The 14,331-nt window shown below is 37.0% G+C and overlaps 1 protein-coding gene and 1 non-coding gene across 10 annotated transcripts in view; both read right to left on the bottom strand.

The window, feature by feature from the left end:
- Rbfox1 (RNA-binding Fox protein 1) overlaps positions 1-14,331 on the bottom strand; it is a 112,601-nt gene that overhangs the window by 43,785 nt on the left and 54,485 nt on the right. The window lies entirely within an intron of this gene.
- Positions 12,470-12,610, bottom strand: snoRNA:Me28S-A2629. Its single transcript, NR_163223.1, has one exon. It is a non-coding gene; the product is annotated as a snoRNA:Me28S-A2629 (small nucleolar RNA).

Genomic DNA, 14,331 nt, shown 5'->3' with positions numbered 1-14,331 from the left:
TTGAATACGCAAAACATGAACAGCACAATAAAGCAGCACTAAGGCAGCTCGGCAACAACTACAAATGCAAACAGAACAACAGCTGCAGCAAAAATATCGAAGACAAAGCCAGACCCAAAAACAGAATCACCATCACAAGTACAATCACAATCGTTGAGAATCGCAGACAAAGCGTGCATAATTAACATGCAAAACATACAACGATTATTTGAATTTATGTGCCAGAGATAATAGAGAAGGGGTATAAATCGGTGGGACAGCTGTGTGTGTAATGGTAAAGCCAATGTGACTTGGTCAAGCTGATTTAAGCGTTTGGTGTTGATTAAAAATGGAAAATGCTAAAATTGATTTCAGGTTTTTTTTTTTTTTTGGTGATAACAACTATTGAATACACTGAATTGAATTAGTTCCAAAATAAACAACTTGTAGTAAATCATAGTTTAGTTTCCTTGGACCGTCATTTGCAGAATATTTTAACTTTATAAGCTTTTCTACCTTTTAAGTTATTGTATCTTATAAAAAAAGACATTCTTCATTTACTTTAAGCAAAAAAATGTTTTTAAATACCCCTGTCAAAACTTTACTATTATTGTAGCCATAACTGAAAAGCATGCTTTTTTCAAAGCACAAAAAGGGTTTTATTTTTCGCTGGGTGGGAGACCCTTTAAAAATTACGATACTTGTGGCAAGGCGAAAGGGGGTGTAGTACGTAGCATGGATGTACACATAAAAGCACCGAAAAACAAAACCTGCACCAGCTGAAAGGCGAAAGTGCAAGCGTCGAATGAGGTGCATTGTGGCATAGAATTGTGTGAGGGGTTAAGAGGTGAAAAGGGGAACGGGGAACGGTGTAGGGGCATAGAAACAGCCAGATGCTTCCTCTCGTGCTAGAGCGAGATGGAGCAACGCAGAAAAAGCCAATTTAACGCTTGAATACAGTTTTCAATTTAAAGTTTTCGCTTCTTTTTTTGCCGTTTACTTTTTTCTTTTTTGGCCGCACACACAGCTTTCTTATTCCTGACTTGCTGGTGTGGTGTACCCCATTCAATTTCGCAGCACTCCTTCCAGCATATATCCCTTTTATATGGCCTGGCAACTTGTTACTCCTGAAAAACGCACAATGTGTTGATGGGCCACAGGGGATTGGGGTGGGGAAAAGTATCAAAATCCATCACCCCGACATTCAGGAAGAAAAAAAAAACGTGGAAAAGAGTGCGCCTTAAAATTGTGTATAGCCAAAGCCAAAGCGCATAAAAGTTTACTTTGATTAAAGTTCGATCTAAAGTCACAATATACACAAAGTAAGCTGAGATACCAAAATATTTGTAAACGAGAAATTCAGATGACAAAGTTAAAAAAATAAAAAATTTTAGTACAATCAATAGTTTTAGCTGTTTTTGTAAAAGTAAACTTTAGAAGGTTCTGATTATTTAATAAAGTTACGATCTTTCTCATGTAGTAACTCAAGGCAAAGTTTTTGCAGATCTAATACTTTTCTCTGGTAACGTTGTTAAAGATTTTTTTTCTCCAAAATGTCAATCCCCCCATCGTACGCCTCTGTTTTTTACCAACCAGAAAGTTATCAAACGGAAAAGGGGGGCGGAATGAGGTTGCAGACAGAAGCCAAAAGGCAAGTCAATGTAAGTGAAGCTATAAGTGAGCCAAAGCTGATTGAAATGATTGAGGCGAAATGGCGTGATATCGAGTGTAGGAAAAGTAGGGAGTTAGAAGAAGACCGGCGAAAAGGATGAACGTGGCAGCAATGAAGGAAGAGTGGAAATGCCAGGAAAACCCACTCTTATAGATGGCAGCTAAAGTACGCAATGCTGTTATGTGTCAACAACGCCGGCAGGATGCTGTTTATATTGCCAACATCAACTGCGATGGAAAAAGTAGGAAATTTGGTTCAAGAAAATGCGATAAAAGCAACTTGGCCATAATCGAAGCGGCGAAAAAAGAGGATATAGATCCGGCTGTTGGCCAAGATTAACTCGAATGAAACACACCAAAGTTAAACAAAAACACAATATACAAGAAAATCGAAAAATTGTAAAAGACTATGTAAATGCTGGTTCATTTGTGGCTCATCCTAAATTCATCAGTATTTGATGCGATGTTGTAATAACTACGAGTATCTACGATTTTAATACTTATCAGAATTCCAATTATCAATTTCATAGTATAACATTTTAATGTACTCGAAAGACCAAGCGCAAAACACAGACGTACCTGCAAATAGAAGAAGACAAATTATGATTAATGTTGGAAACTTGAACTCTCGACTTAATCATCTATCAAAATTCATAACAACATAACTATAATGTTTAATCAATTGCCAGAGCCGGTGCTCAAAATATTTTGGCATTACTTGGCAGTTTCTTGCCCCTTCTCTACATGTGTTTATGACAAAACGCGGCGCAAACAAATTAAATTTGTAGTTGGGCTTCCATATCCACTTGAAACTCGTTAGGCGCCTAAACGTGGCTCAACTTTTGCCCAAAATCATTGTGATGACTTGTTGTTGGCTAACTGACGCGATTTTTTCTTTATTTTTTAATGAGCCACCTGGGGCCGTAGCACATTATGATCTCTTTGGCCACGCACAAGTTAACCAGCCAAGCCGAAAAAAGAGACCTTAGACGAGGGCATAATTAAAAGCAAAGTAACGAAAAAGATTTTACCTTGCTGGCCTAAAAAACAAGTTGAATGGATAATGTTTTTCACTCTGCACAAAAGTGCGGAAAAGTAGTAATTTTTAAAGCATAAAAAAACATGAAACATGAATTTTGAAATGAGGCAAGCCGTAAAGTCTAATGACTAGGCTGAAGTGGATCTGTGGATCTGCCCCATTGACCAACTCGGACCCTGAATTTCGACTATATAATTTTCATCGGCAAGTGTGGGTCACCACAGCCTTGATTGCCCAACTGGAAATGCACTTTTAATTTTTCTCTGGCGAAATGAGTTTTCAATATGGTGAGTTCCAAAAGCAACGCAATCGAAATCGAACACAAAGTAGGGATGTACAAATCGAACAATTCCATTTTGAGCCTATTCCTATTCCTATTGTAGATTGTCTTATATAGTATTTTTTTTTCCTCTTTTTGGTCTGAAGAGGCAATCAATGTGTGAATGAAGAAGCGGAAAAAGCAGAGATTCTGTGGAGCAGCAAACACTTAAATTGACTTTTCTTTGAAATTCGAGCTGAAATGATAGGCAGCAAACGTAGTTGACTTCATTTCAGTTTCTTTGTTTTCGAGCACTCAATCTTGTTTTCCAGTTCCATTTTCCCCTTGTGCATTTGTAACCTTTCTAGTCGATTTTTAATTAAACTTTTTTTTTTCCAACTTTTTGCTCTACAGCTTGTTGCTTAAAATTCACAATCAACTCGCTCAGGTTTGTTTCGTTCCCAAGCACGCACCGAAGATTTTTGACAAAACAAAATTCACACTAAGAAAATCTTTCTTATTCTTTAGAATAATAAAAAATGTTTTAAAAATGGATAATTTTAAATTTACTGAAAAATTCTAATTCTATTGACTCTTGTTAAACGTGCACGAACCGAAGTTATTCGAATGAAAACTTAAGGTCTCGATTTAAATTTATGATGTTTACATATATTTGGAATATTCCTTTCAGCTTTTCCCGATGTGTATGAATATTTGGCTTACTTCCCTTCGTTCTCTGCCGCCTTCTTGGCTTTTTCCCATTTCGGTCCTCTGCATTGTTGCATCCTGCGTACAGTTCGCGTCATTTTCATTTCAAATTTTATGCCCAAGAGGAGGCCCAGAAAAGGTAAAACCACCGCAGCCCCCCGCTGGTGCCAGTAGCTCATCTGCATCTCCATCTCCATCTGAATCCGCATCTGTATCTGCATCTGCGTTTGCGTCTGCATTGGGGTGCCCAGTACACAGAACACCTTCACCCAGCCACACATCTTGTTTTCATTTCCGTCAGCTACAATTGAGGCTGCTCAACTTAACCTCATTCGTCCTGCATTTTCATTTGCATATTCAGAGGGAAATTTTTCGCCGAGTTGCCGTTGGTTTTTCCAACACTTGCACAGGCCATGACACACCTTTATATGGACAAAAGGATGATGTCCCAAAGGGAAGTTAACCTTCTTTGTTGCAACGCTTGTCAACTGCGAAGGGTTTAACGATCTGTCATATTTTTTTTGGTACATCACCATACATCATAGAAAATAAGTAAAGTAAGTACTCATTAAGTGTATGCTCTTGTATGATAGAACAATATTTCAGGTCTTTTTTTTCACTAACAATTTAAAAGTTAACTTTCTCCACAGTAACTCAGCCATAAGTAGTGCTCAATATTTTTAACACAATGTAACAACTGCTTTGGAATTTAAATAAATTTTTGTATCTATTTCGCTTAAAGATCTTAATGAGTATTCTACAGAAATATTTTTAAATGGCATTTCTACCTCGGGCTCATTTTCCACCTCTTGTTGATAAATTTTTTTTTTCATTTTGTTATATTTATCTTAGCACCTTTGGGCAGAGTTTACATAATATTAAAACAAAAACGCAACAGAAAATTCCCCCGACAACTTTTGGGATGCCCCCATTGACCCGCTGCTCTGCACATCGTGCTGGGTTTTATTCCATTTCCACTTTGCTAACTGACATGATAAAGTGTTGCCTTGACTGCCTTGCGATGTTGCAGTGTCTTCTCTTGGCCTCATCTCCATCTCCCAGAGAACTCGAGGATGTCGCTGCATTGTCACGTTTCAGCGCCTCCAACCCTCAGCTGGAAAACCACCATTCGCATTTCCCTTTCACCATGCAACTGGGGTAATGCACTTACCCATCCGAGCAACCCACCAACCAACCAGGCCACTTGTTTCCCATCAAATGAATGTACATAAACTTCGAGAGAAAGAACTTGACTTGCAATCGCACCCGCTCGTCGCTAACTTGTTCAGCAAAAAATTTGGGATTTATGTCAGAAATGGAATAATTATTGTATTACTTATAAGTTTTTGTTGTGATTGCTTATTGTGTAATAGTTTTAAAAATCTAATTTTTATCTTACAAATATTAATGTAATCTCATACGCTGCCTGTTGTAAGAACATTTTTTCTCAGTGCTGTGCTGTCTATATACAGCTTGGCAAATGGAAAATTCACAAACAATTTAGCCTGTCCCTCGGCTGTTGCTAATTGCAAAAAAAGAAGATACGAAATTCGGAAAGAGCTGTGGAGTTGTGGGGCTTTTCAGCTGCGAAGTATGAGTTACAAACGCAAACAACACGAGATGCGACAACAGAAACATGGCCAAGTCATTTTGGCTCAGTCAAATGCAACAGCCACATCTGTTGTCCCTATCCCTGTCTCTCATGCTTTCTCTATCTTACGCCAGACTGTTGTATTTTCCACGTGCAAAAATTTGTTGAAATTTTGTGTGCGCATAATTACGTGGCAAGCCAGGAGGCAGCGACTGAAACACAAAAGTGTTGCCAACAGGCAGCCAACTCATCAGAGTTGGAGCCGCATCCTTGTCTGGCTTTGTGTCATTCTGCCCTCACTGCTTCCCAGTCTTTTCTGATTCATGCTGCACTGAGATCAAATTCTATTCATAACATAATACCTTGTAATAACATATAGATATATAGATATCTGGTTCATGATCTTAATTACAGATTATTCTATTCGAATTTAAATAGGTTTTATTGAAATTGTGCATGAAAAAGCATTTCATATACTTTTTCACTTTACACATAATCAAATTTTGATCCGTGTATTTATCCCTTTCATCTGAATTACGCATACGTCATGTTGTACGGCGAATTCATGGCGCGACTTTGGCTGACTCTGCAGAATTGCGCCGGCTGCATATATTTCATGTAATTAAAATCGCATTGAAGCATGCAGCGATGGCAGAAACAGTACCAGAACTAAAACCAGATACAGGGAACATGAACGGCAAATCGGTACAGAGGGTGCGGACAAACGAAGCCAAGCCAGACTTTGCCTTTGAGGCAGCCGAGCAGGAGCACAAGGAGCAACAAAAACTTGTTAACGTGTGTGCCATGGCAGAGTCCTGGTCCTCGTTCTCGTCCTGGTCCTGGTCCTGTCTATCCGCTCGCTCCCTTCGTGTGTTTGGTGTAATTAAACTAAATTAAGAACTCTCTTGGCATTAAAATGAGATTTACGCTTCAGCGGGATTGAACGGGAGAGTGGCAAGAGCTTAGCGAAATGGCATTTTCAAAGCAGATTTAACAAACCACCCATCCACCCATTCACCCATCTCGTTCCCCACTTAATTAGAGCCGGAGAAAAAATTGCGATGAAGGAAACGATGGCGAAATTTCCTTATTTTTTCCTACAACTTTTTTGACAGCTACTCCTCACAGGCAAAAGAAACAAAAAAAAAAAATGTAAATAAAATTGAGCCATTTGATTTGATTGCTTTCAACCATTTGTCAGGACTTGGCCAAAAAAAAAAAAAGTTTTACCCAGCCAGATTTCAATTAAATAAACTCACATCTCGCCTTGGGAAATTATTTCCTTGAGCTTGTTCTGCATTTTGTTACTCAATTAAAATGCAACAAAACAAATCGTTTTCGGGGTTTCGAAACTGTAAAACTTTGGCAGTTTTTGCGGCGCCTGCTTGTATGCAATGAGAAATTTGCATGCCATTTGCATATGCATGAGAAATGAGTTGAAAAACTGCGCCAAAGCAAAGAAAATTAAAAGAACTTTAAAGATTTACAAAATGTTAAGGGGAGCAACCGCAGAATGTGAAATTGGGGAGTGGAAAATGGGGAATCGAGCGATGAAACCAAATTGAACGAAAGACGGGCAATTATGCAAACGCGTGTAATTAGTTGGTGGAAAAGTGGAAAGTGGAAATGGAATCAAGCGAGGGGAAATGTCTTTTTGCTCCGGCTACGTCTCATTTGCTCTCCTCAGTCGGTATGTTTTATTGCCTTTTTATTCCTTTATGTTCGGAGTGGGGAAACAATGCCAGAAGTTGGCGAAAAAGCTGCGCCAGGCTGTCAGCACAAATACGTATTTTATGCTTGCCGCAAAAGGTGGCACAACGGAAAGAAAACTCCGCCGCTGTCGAGAGAGCGGCCAAAAAAAAAAAAAAAAAGAAAATACTTTTTGCCATTTTCCCGCAACCGGAATTATAACAAATGATGCCACGGCCCCTTTTTCCACCCAACAAAGAACTTCCCTAATAATAAAAAAGGAAAAAAAAACATATAATTGTTTAGCTCAAAATGCGCATTTAATTCGCGAACGCAAATCGAGCAAAAGAAATAAACTTGAATAAGAGGTAAGGGAACAAATGGCATAACGCACACAAGTGAAATCCGGAATTCAAAATGGAAATGCGCGCAAACCGAAAAATATTATTTTAATATGGTAAATAAAGCGAACGGCTGGGAAATAAAATTTATGCATTTCAATTATGGAAAAAAAAAACCGGGAGATCAAATAATTTCAAGCAGCAGCAAATGCTATTCTGCGGAGCAACTTTTTCAGCCACAGAAAAAATTTAATAAAGGGCAAAAATTAATTAAGAGCACTGCGGCTGGGAAAATGCATCGAAAGGCTCTCTTTGATTGCTGTTTTTCGACTCTCACCTATGCAGCTAAAAGGTAAAAAAAGCCGGAAAATCCAAACGAAAGCAAAGGTTAAAGGGGAGACACACAGCTGCCGCCAGGATATTGCCGATGCCAAACAAAACTTTTGACTAGACTGCCACAGGGCAAATAACAAACGGGCTAAAAAAAAAAAAATAGAAAAAAATAGGTAAGGGAGAAAAACTTTGGCTCGAGTTTTCATTTCATTTGTTGGCTGATTGAATGGCGAGGGCAGGAAAAGCCGCAAAAAACACCAACGACTGGAATGCACAAAAAAAGAATTGATTTTAAAATCAGAATGGCATAGGACACCACATAAATAGCACTTGCCAGTCCGTTTGCTGCCCCGTCATGTGGCGCCGAAAAATATGCAATAAAATTTATTTGCTCACACTTGTGCAAACACAAGGATATCTATTCATATACCTACACATATGTATATGCGAATGTATATGTGGGAGAGAAAACTCCGCACTGGCGCATATGTTGTGCAACATTTCCGTTTCCGTCGACGATTTTTCATACACCATGCATAAACTTTTACCAAACCAACAGAGAAAATAGCGCAAAATAACGAAAATAAGAAAAGAAAAAGCTGCGAGCACCAAGAATATGACAAAGTTTGCACTTTAACAAGAAAATAATCAAATAAATTATCATAAAATGTCTGGCAACCGAAAAAAAAAAAAATGAAAAATACTACCAACAAAAACCGTTTTGTTTTGGCCGGAAGTCACGTACTGTCTGCAAAGGGCTCAACTTATGTATATGCACATGTGTGGGTGCGTGGGTGGTTGGGCGTTTTATTTTTTTTTTTTTTGGCTGGGAGAACAGAAAGAACACTTTATTAACTTGCTAAAAAGTCGTAAAAACGAAATGTCAGAAAGCGCTTGCTTTAAATTACGGCCAAGTGGCTAAATTATGGCAATGTCGCGTAGCCGTCTCCAAAAACCAAAGCGGCGAAGACAAATGGTCTGAATGTGTAAATTATAATTGGAATTGGACGAGCAAGGGGTTAACTGCAATAGCGAAACTTTGCTATCTCATGAACCCCATGAAAAGGATGTGATGTGCAAAAACGCCATTACAACGGAGAAAGTCTTAGAACATTAAGGCAAAAAAAAAGAAACCGAAGATTTATTCTTCTTAATCTTAAAAACGTTGGGCAACTTTCTGATACTATTATGGTCACACTTTGCTTCTACTAGGCGGAGTGTGACCATGCAAGTAATTTTTTCGTTCGGTTTCCAATGTTAATTAAAATACTTTAATTTAAAATCAGTTCTCTAAACACCAGGAAAAGAAACGTACTTATAAAGCAAAACCCGCACATTTATGGATCAAAATTTTAAAGACTCCCCAAAAGCTTAAAACTCGGACAACTCATTCACATGACAATCATAACAGGCCCCCAGGCTGTCATATACCCGGAACAGTAGAAACCATTCTCCGCACTCATCATAGAATCCACTTCACACTGAGCCTGAAAGTCAGACAATGTTATCGGGTTGTGGAGGCAAAAAGCGGCACATGACGTCCATGGCCAGATAAGGGTGACAAAAATATGTATTAAGTGCAGTGGAGAGCCAAAGAAAGAGATGGAGCAAGAGGCGCATATAGAGATAGGTAGACAGTAGAACAGGAGTCGACATTTGGCTAGCAAAGAGGTATAAAAGCGAACAAATAACAGCCGACAACAAGGAAAACAAAAACCCTGAAGGAAACGAAATGAAATCCTTTCATACACACTGACCATATAGGTTGTATATATATACCATCATATATATATATATATAATATTGTATATGTAAGCGAATTGGACAAAGGACATGGTGAATGGGGGAAAAGGGGTTTGGCTACAACAAGTTGACACTTTTATGAGGCACTTAAATGACACAACATACAAGCCAGAGCCGCCCTCTTCATAGGCATGAGATTGACATGCACACAAAAGAACCCAGATGGGATCAGACGGACAAAAGAGGTGGCGAGGTCAGCGCAACAATTGCAATTGTCCACCACTTTGCCGAGCTAATGTCGGAAAAATAAACCGAAAATAGGATAACAATTGCATAACACAATAGGGGAAAATAATATTTTGGCTAGCTTGTAAACAAAAGCAACTAATTTAGGAAACGTCCAAAAAAAAAAAAAGACCTAAATAAATAATTGAAACTGCCAACTTCCGCTTACGTAGTCAGCGTTCCATCAGCCATCCATCAGATCCAAAAAGTCCCCATTGAGTCAGCGAGACTCATCCACCCTCACTTCATTTCCCCAGTTGCCGTAAATCAGTCGGTTGGCACATGGCCAAAAAAAAAAAAACAGAAATCCTACACAACGAAAAAAAAAACCAGAACAAGAAAAGAATTTATGAAAATTGAATAGTGTAAGCTGGGGGGGAAATTGAAAATCTTCTGACACATTTTTATCGTTGGAATTGTCAAAGAGTTTAAGCATTTGGCGCTTGGCAAACAGAATTGAACTCACATGCCTACATTATTGACAGCTTATACGAAATAGGATGTACAGAAAAAATCTCTATCTATATATACATTTAAGTATATGCACCTTCGCCTGTGGCCCATAAGAAATTTGAGACCTGGCCTAAGGATGTGGAAATTGCTTTGTCAATATATTCAAAGCATAATTTGTGACTGTCAGCAGTTTAAAAATTGTATTGTCTGCTTAAAAAAAAAAAAGGGGAAAACTCATTTGAATTTCACTATGTCACCGAAAGCCAATCAAACGAAAACCATTAGGCGCTGTGAGAAAAACATGATGGAAATAAACCAAAAATTGCACAGCTAAACTAAATTTGGTTGGATAATAAATTACAATCGAAATTATTTATTTCCCCATGCTGACAAAACAATTTACAAATCATTGTACGCAATCAAAATAAAAACTTAATGGAAAGAAAGCTATTTTACAATTATATGAAGAAAAAAAACGTATCCGACAATAAATTCATGTTAACATCAAATGCAATTTGACAACAAATTGAATTTCGCATGTTGTAAATTTTATATTCCGAATTATATTGATTGCCTGCGCAAATTTTCGAACCAATTACATTTTATGCAAAACTCAATTTCAATTTCTAGTTACGACAGGGCAATTAAGCCAAATAATTAGATCATAATTTGCTGTTAGGTGAGTGCCAAAAGGGTTTTCGGTCAACTTTTGACAGCTTACCCATGGGAAAGGCTAACAAAAGTAATTGTAATTACTCAGATGCCGTATGCAGAATTAAAATAAAACAAATTTAAATGAAATAAATCACAGTCTTTTGAGCCATTTCGTTTGATGTTTAAAGCCCATGGGAAACCCGTTCTACAATAATTTTAATTCAGCGGCAGACGCAGAGGCGCAAATGATTTTTTTTTTCAGGTTTTTTCTTTATCTGGTTTTGTTTTTATTTTGCAGATTTTTGTTGGTGCCATAGAGTCAAAGGAAAATGCTCTTCGTTCGTTTTTATTTTTGCATGACTGTGCGAAAAATTAATTAAAATATTGCATATTAAAGCTTCCGTCGAATGCGGAGAACAGGATTACTGAAAGTAACTAAAGAATGGTTTCAGTTTAAAATTTTAAACTTTTATTTCATTTAAAAGATATTCTTTGCAATCAATGAAAAAGATAAGTAAGTGCTTCGGATAGATTTACCATTTCAATTCACCAAATAATGCAATCTTAAATTCGATTATAAAAATATTTTTAAATGCTATAAATTCCACTTAAGTCGACTTAAAATACTGCATAATAATAAAAATAATACAATTACAGCTTGAACCTTCTAGTGATTTCTTCACAACCACCATAAATAGCAATGGCACTTCTTACCAAATGTTATTTCATCATGAAATCAAGTTTTGTTTGAATTAAAACTAATTACTTTATTATAACAAAGCGTGTATTATATACCCCCAACAAGCATTCTAATAGAGACGTAGAAAAACAGCGTTAAATTTGTAAATTGTTTGTATTGGCCCATTAGCCAGCACAAATTTTGTGTGTGTAGCCAAAGCAACAGCAACAATTGACTGGCTTATTAGCGCTACCTCACTACCCCCCCTTTGAGCCCAACACAAAAGAAAAACAAAAAAAAAAAACAAAATAAAAGCAAAAAACCAAGGCAGCTGCCTTGGGCTGGTGTTAAAACTAAACTGGAAAATTGCTGGCTCGCGTGTCGGTTCGGTATTTTGTCCCAACTCCCATTCCCGCCGCCTTAGCAATTTTCCCTCGCCTTGGCTAAGTTTTAGTTGTTGCCTCGCGTTTAATCAATAAGTTTTATTTCGTGAAAAAAAAGGGAAAGGAAAAAAGGAGAGGAGTTTGCGAGGGGTTTTACCCCTAGATGGTTTCTGGCCTGCGGATAAGCCAAAGCGAACGATAAGCGTTTAATAGAGCGCTCCTTTTCTTTAACGCCCAAAAGGGCTGTGAGAAATTATGCTAAAGTGGATTTCGAAACATGGTCAAAGGGCCTGACGAATTTTCCTTCCGTTCGGCGAACAAGTGCAAAAGTTTTTCCTGCCTACCGGAAAATTTAAGCCAATCTGTCAATTAATTAGGGAATGGAATTAAGAAGAGAAAGACGTTCAGAGAGGCTTAAAATATGGCTTAATTTGTCACCTTGTTATGGATATTCTTTTAAATTAAGAGCTATTTGTTTATAAATAAGATGGCATTAAATAGACACATCCGTACTGAAATCTAGCTAAGTACCACAAATAAATTGTTTTTACCACTGTTCATATACCAAATTGTTCTTATTTATGTATTCTTATGTATGTATTTTAAGGCTTATATACCAGAATCCCGCATTGTTTCCGCTGCTCTAATTGAACAATGACATGGCTAAAAACAATCCTATTTTTCAGACGAGACCAGCATCGATATATACTCAATGTCTATGTCTGGGGGAAATGCAACTGAAACGCATTTATCAGTCTAACGAGCTTTGCCAAAAATCATCCTCAAGGTCAGGGCGTCTAAGCCGAAAATGCATTTTGCATTGATCGATCGCCATTTGGACTTTCTATCAAGGCAGGGGATTAAAAATAAATAGCATAGCACTCTTTTATTTATAGACTCGATTGGTATTTGAATTTAATTGTGCGCGAAATTAGTTGTGGGAGTTTCGAAAAGGAGACAACATTAGAAATTCAAATAAGTCAAGCGATAAAAACAATGCAATTGCCTAGTTTGCATAACAGAATAAGCAATCAAATTTCAATTCTATACGTTTTCGGAATATAAATTTAGAATTCAGCAATGCTGAGAATTTTAAATGCATATTTAATTTTAATTGCCATAGAATGGATTAGTAACTACAGCTAAGTAAGTGAACTGTTTGATTGACTTTAAAGAATATTTGATTTTCGCCAGCTACATGAGATGCTAAAAATATAACGTATTTAATTAAAAAGTATTTTTTTTAATTGGTTATTACTTTTCCAATTCGTTTCCAACATTAAAGTAAAATCCAAAAATGAACTGCAGGGGTTAGCACAAGTTACATTTATTTCATCTCCTATTCCCAATTCACAAATCGAAATTTTATCTACGTGGAAAAGCGGTATCACTTATTGGTACACAAAAAAAACCAGAAGAAAAACCGCAATAACAACTAACGGGAATAATAATAAAAGTATTTGTGCAATAAACATAAAAAACCATTTAATCTTCAATGTAAAATCGTACAGACAAGGAAAACCATGTGCACCCACAACCATTTTTGAGCGAGTAAATATTTTTGTTAAGTATACGCCGTGTGTGTGCGCTTGCTTTTCCCCTCTTTTCACCACTTTTCCGTGAAGTTTTCCTTAATATCGCCGACTGTCTGAATTTCTGTATATGTATGCGTGCGTGTCTGCTTGCGTCGATTGCGATTGCACGTTTTTGTTTGACATTCAATAGTTTTCATTTCTGTGACAAAATATAAATCGAGCAAAAAAACATACGGGGAAAACAACAACCGAAAGCGAACAATTTTCATTTATATTTGATGCAGTGAGAAAAACGCGGAAAATATATATTGTATTAAATAAATTATTAAATAAATTATATGCATATTTTAAATAAAAAACTGCTCGAATTTAATAATTACAAATGCTTGAATGTCTTTAACTTTTTAACAGCACAAAATGTAATTTTGTTATTATTTGAAAAATGATTTTAGAATTTTTTACTGTTTACCACTTCCCGTTGGCCCAAATCATCCTGTCGTCTCTCTCTCTCGCTCTTGTGCTCTATTTCCTACACTGTCTATCTCCCTCTTTCCCCCGACTGCACATTTGAAATTATTTTTATGTGTTGCCTTCTGGTTTCGTTGTTCCAATTGTTATTGTTTTATTTTCTGTTTCTGTTTTCAGTTTTCTGCGGGTATTTTTATTGCATTTCATTTTTATGTAGTTACAATGACAATTTTTCTTTCTGCTTCAAGGGGTTTGAAAAAAGCCAAAAGATAAGCGCCGCATTTGCAGGGAGCTCTATTTTTTATGCCGCAATTTAAGCAACATGACGGGTTGCGATCCTAATCATCATCATCATCATCGTGAGTACATTTATGTTATATACTTTTCCATATGCATGCACATGTTTGTCATTTGCATTACATATATTTTTTTTTACGACAATCGAGAACAGATTTCTACGTGTCAAATGATTTCCATAGTTCACTCCCCTCCCAACCCTGGGGCATTAAATATTCATTCTT

Source organism: Drosophila melanogaster, chromosome 3L, assembly GCF_000001215.4.
Source record: "Drosophila melanogaster chromosome 3L".
Classification (NCBI taxonomy): Eukaryota; Metazoa; Arthropoda; class Insecta; order Diptera; family Drosophilidae; genus Drosophila; species Drosophila melanogaster.
This window is presented reverse-complemented; position numbering and strand designations above follow the sequence as displayed.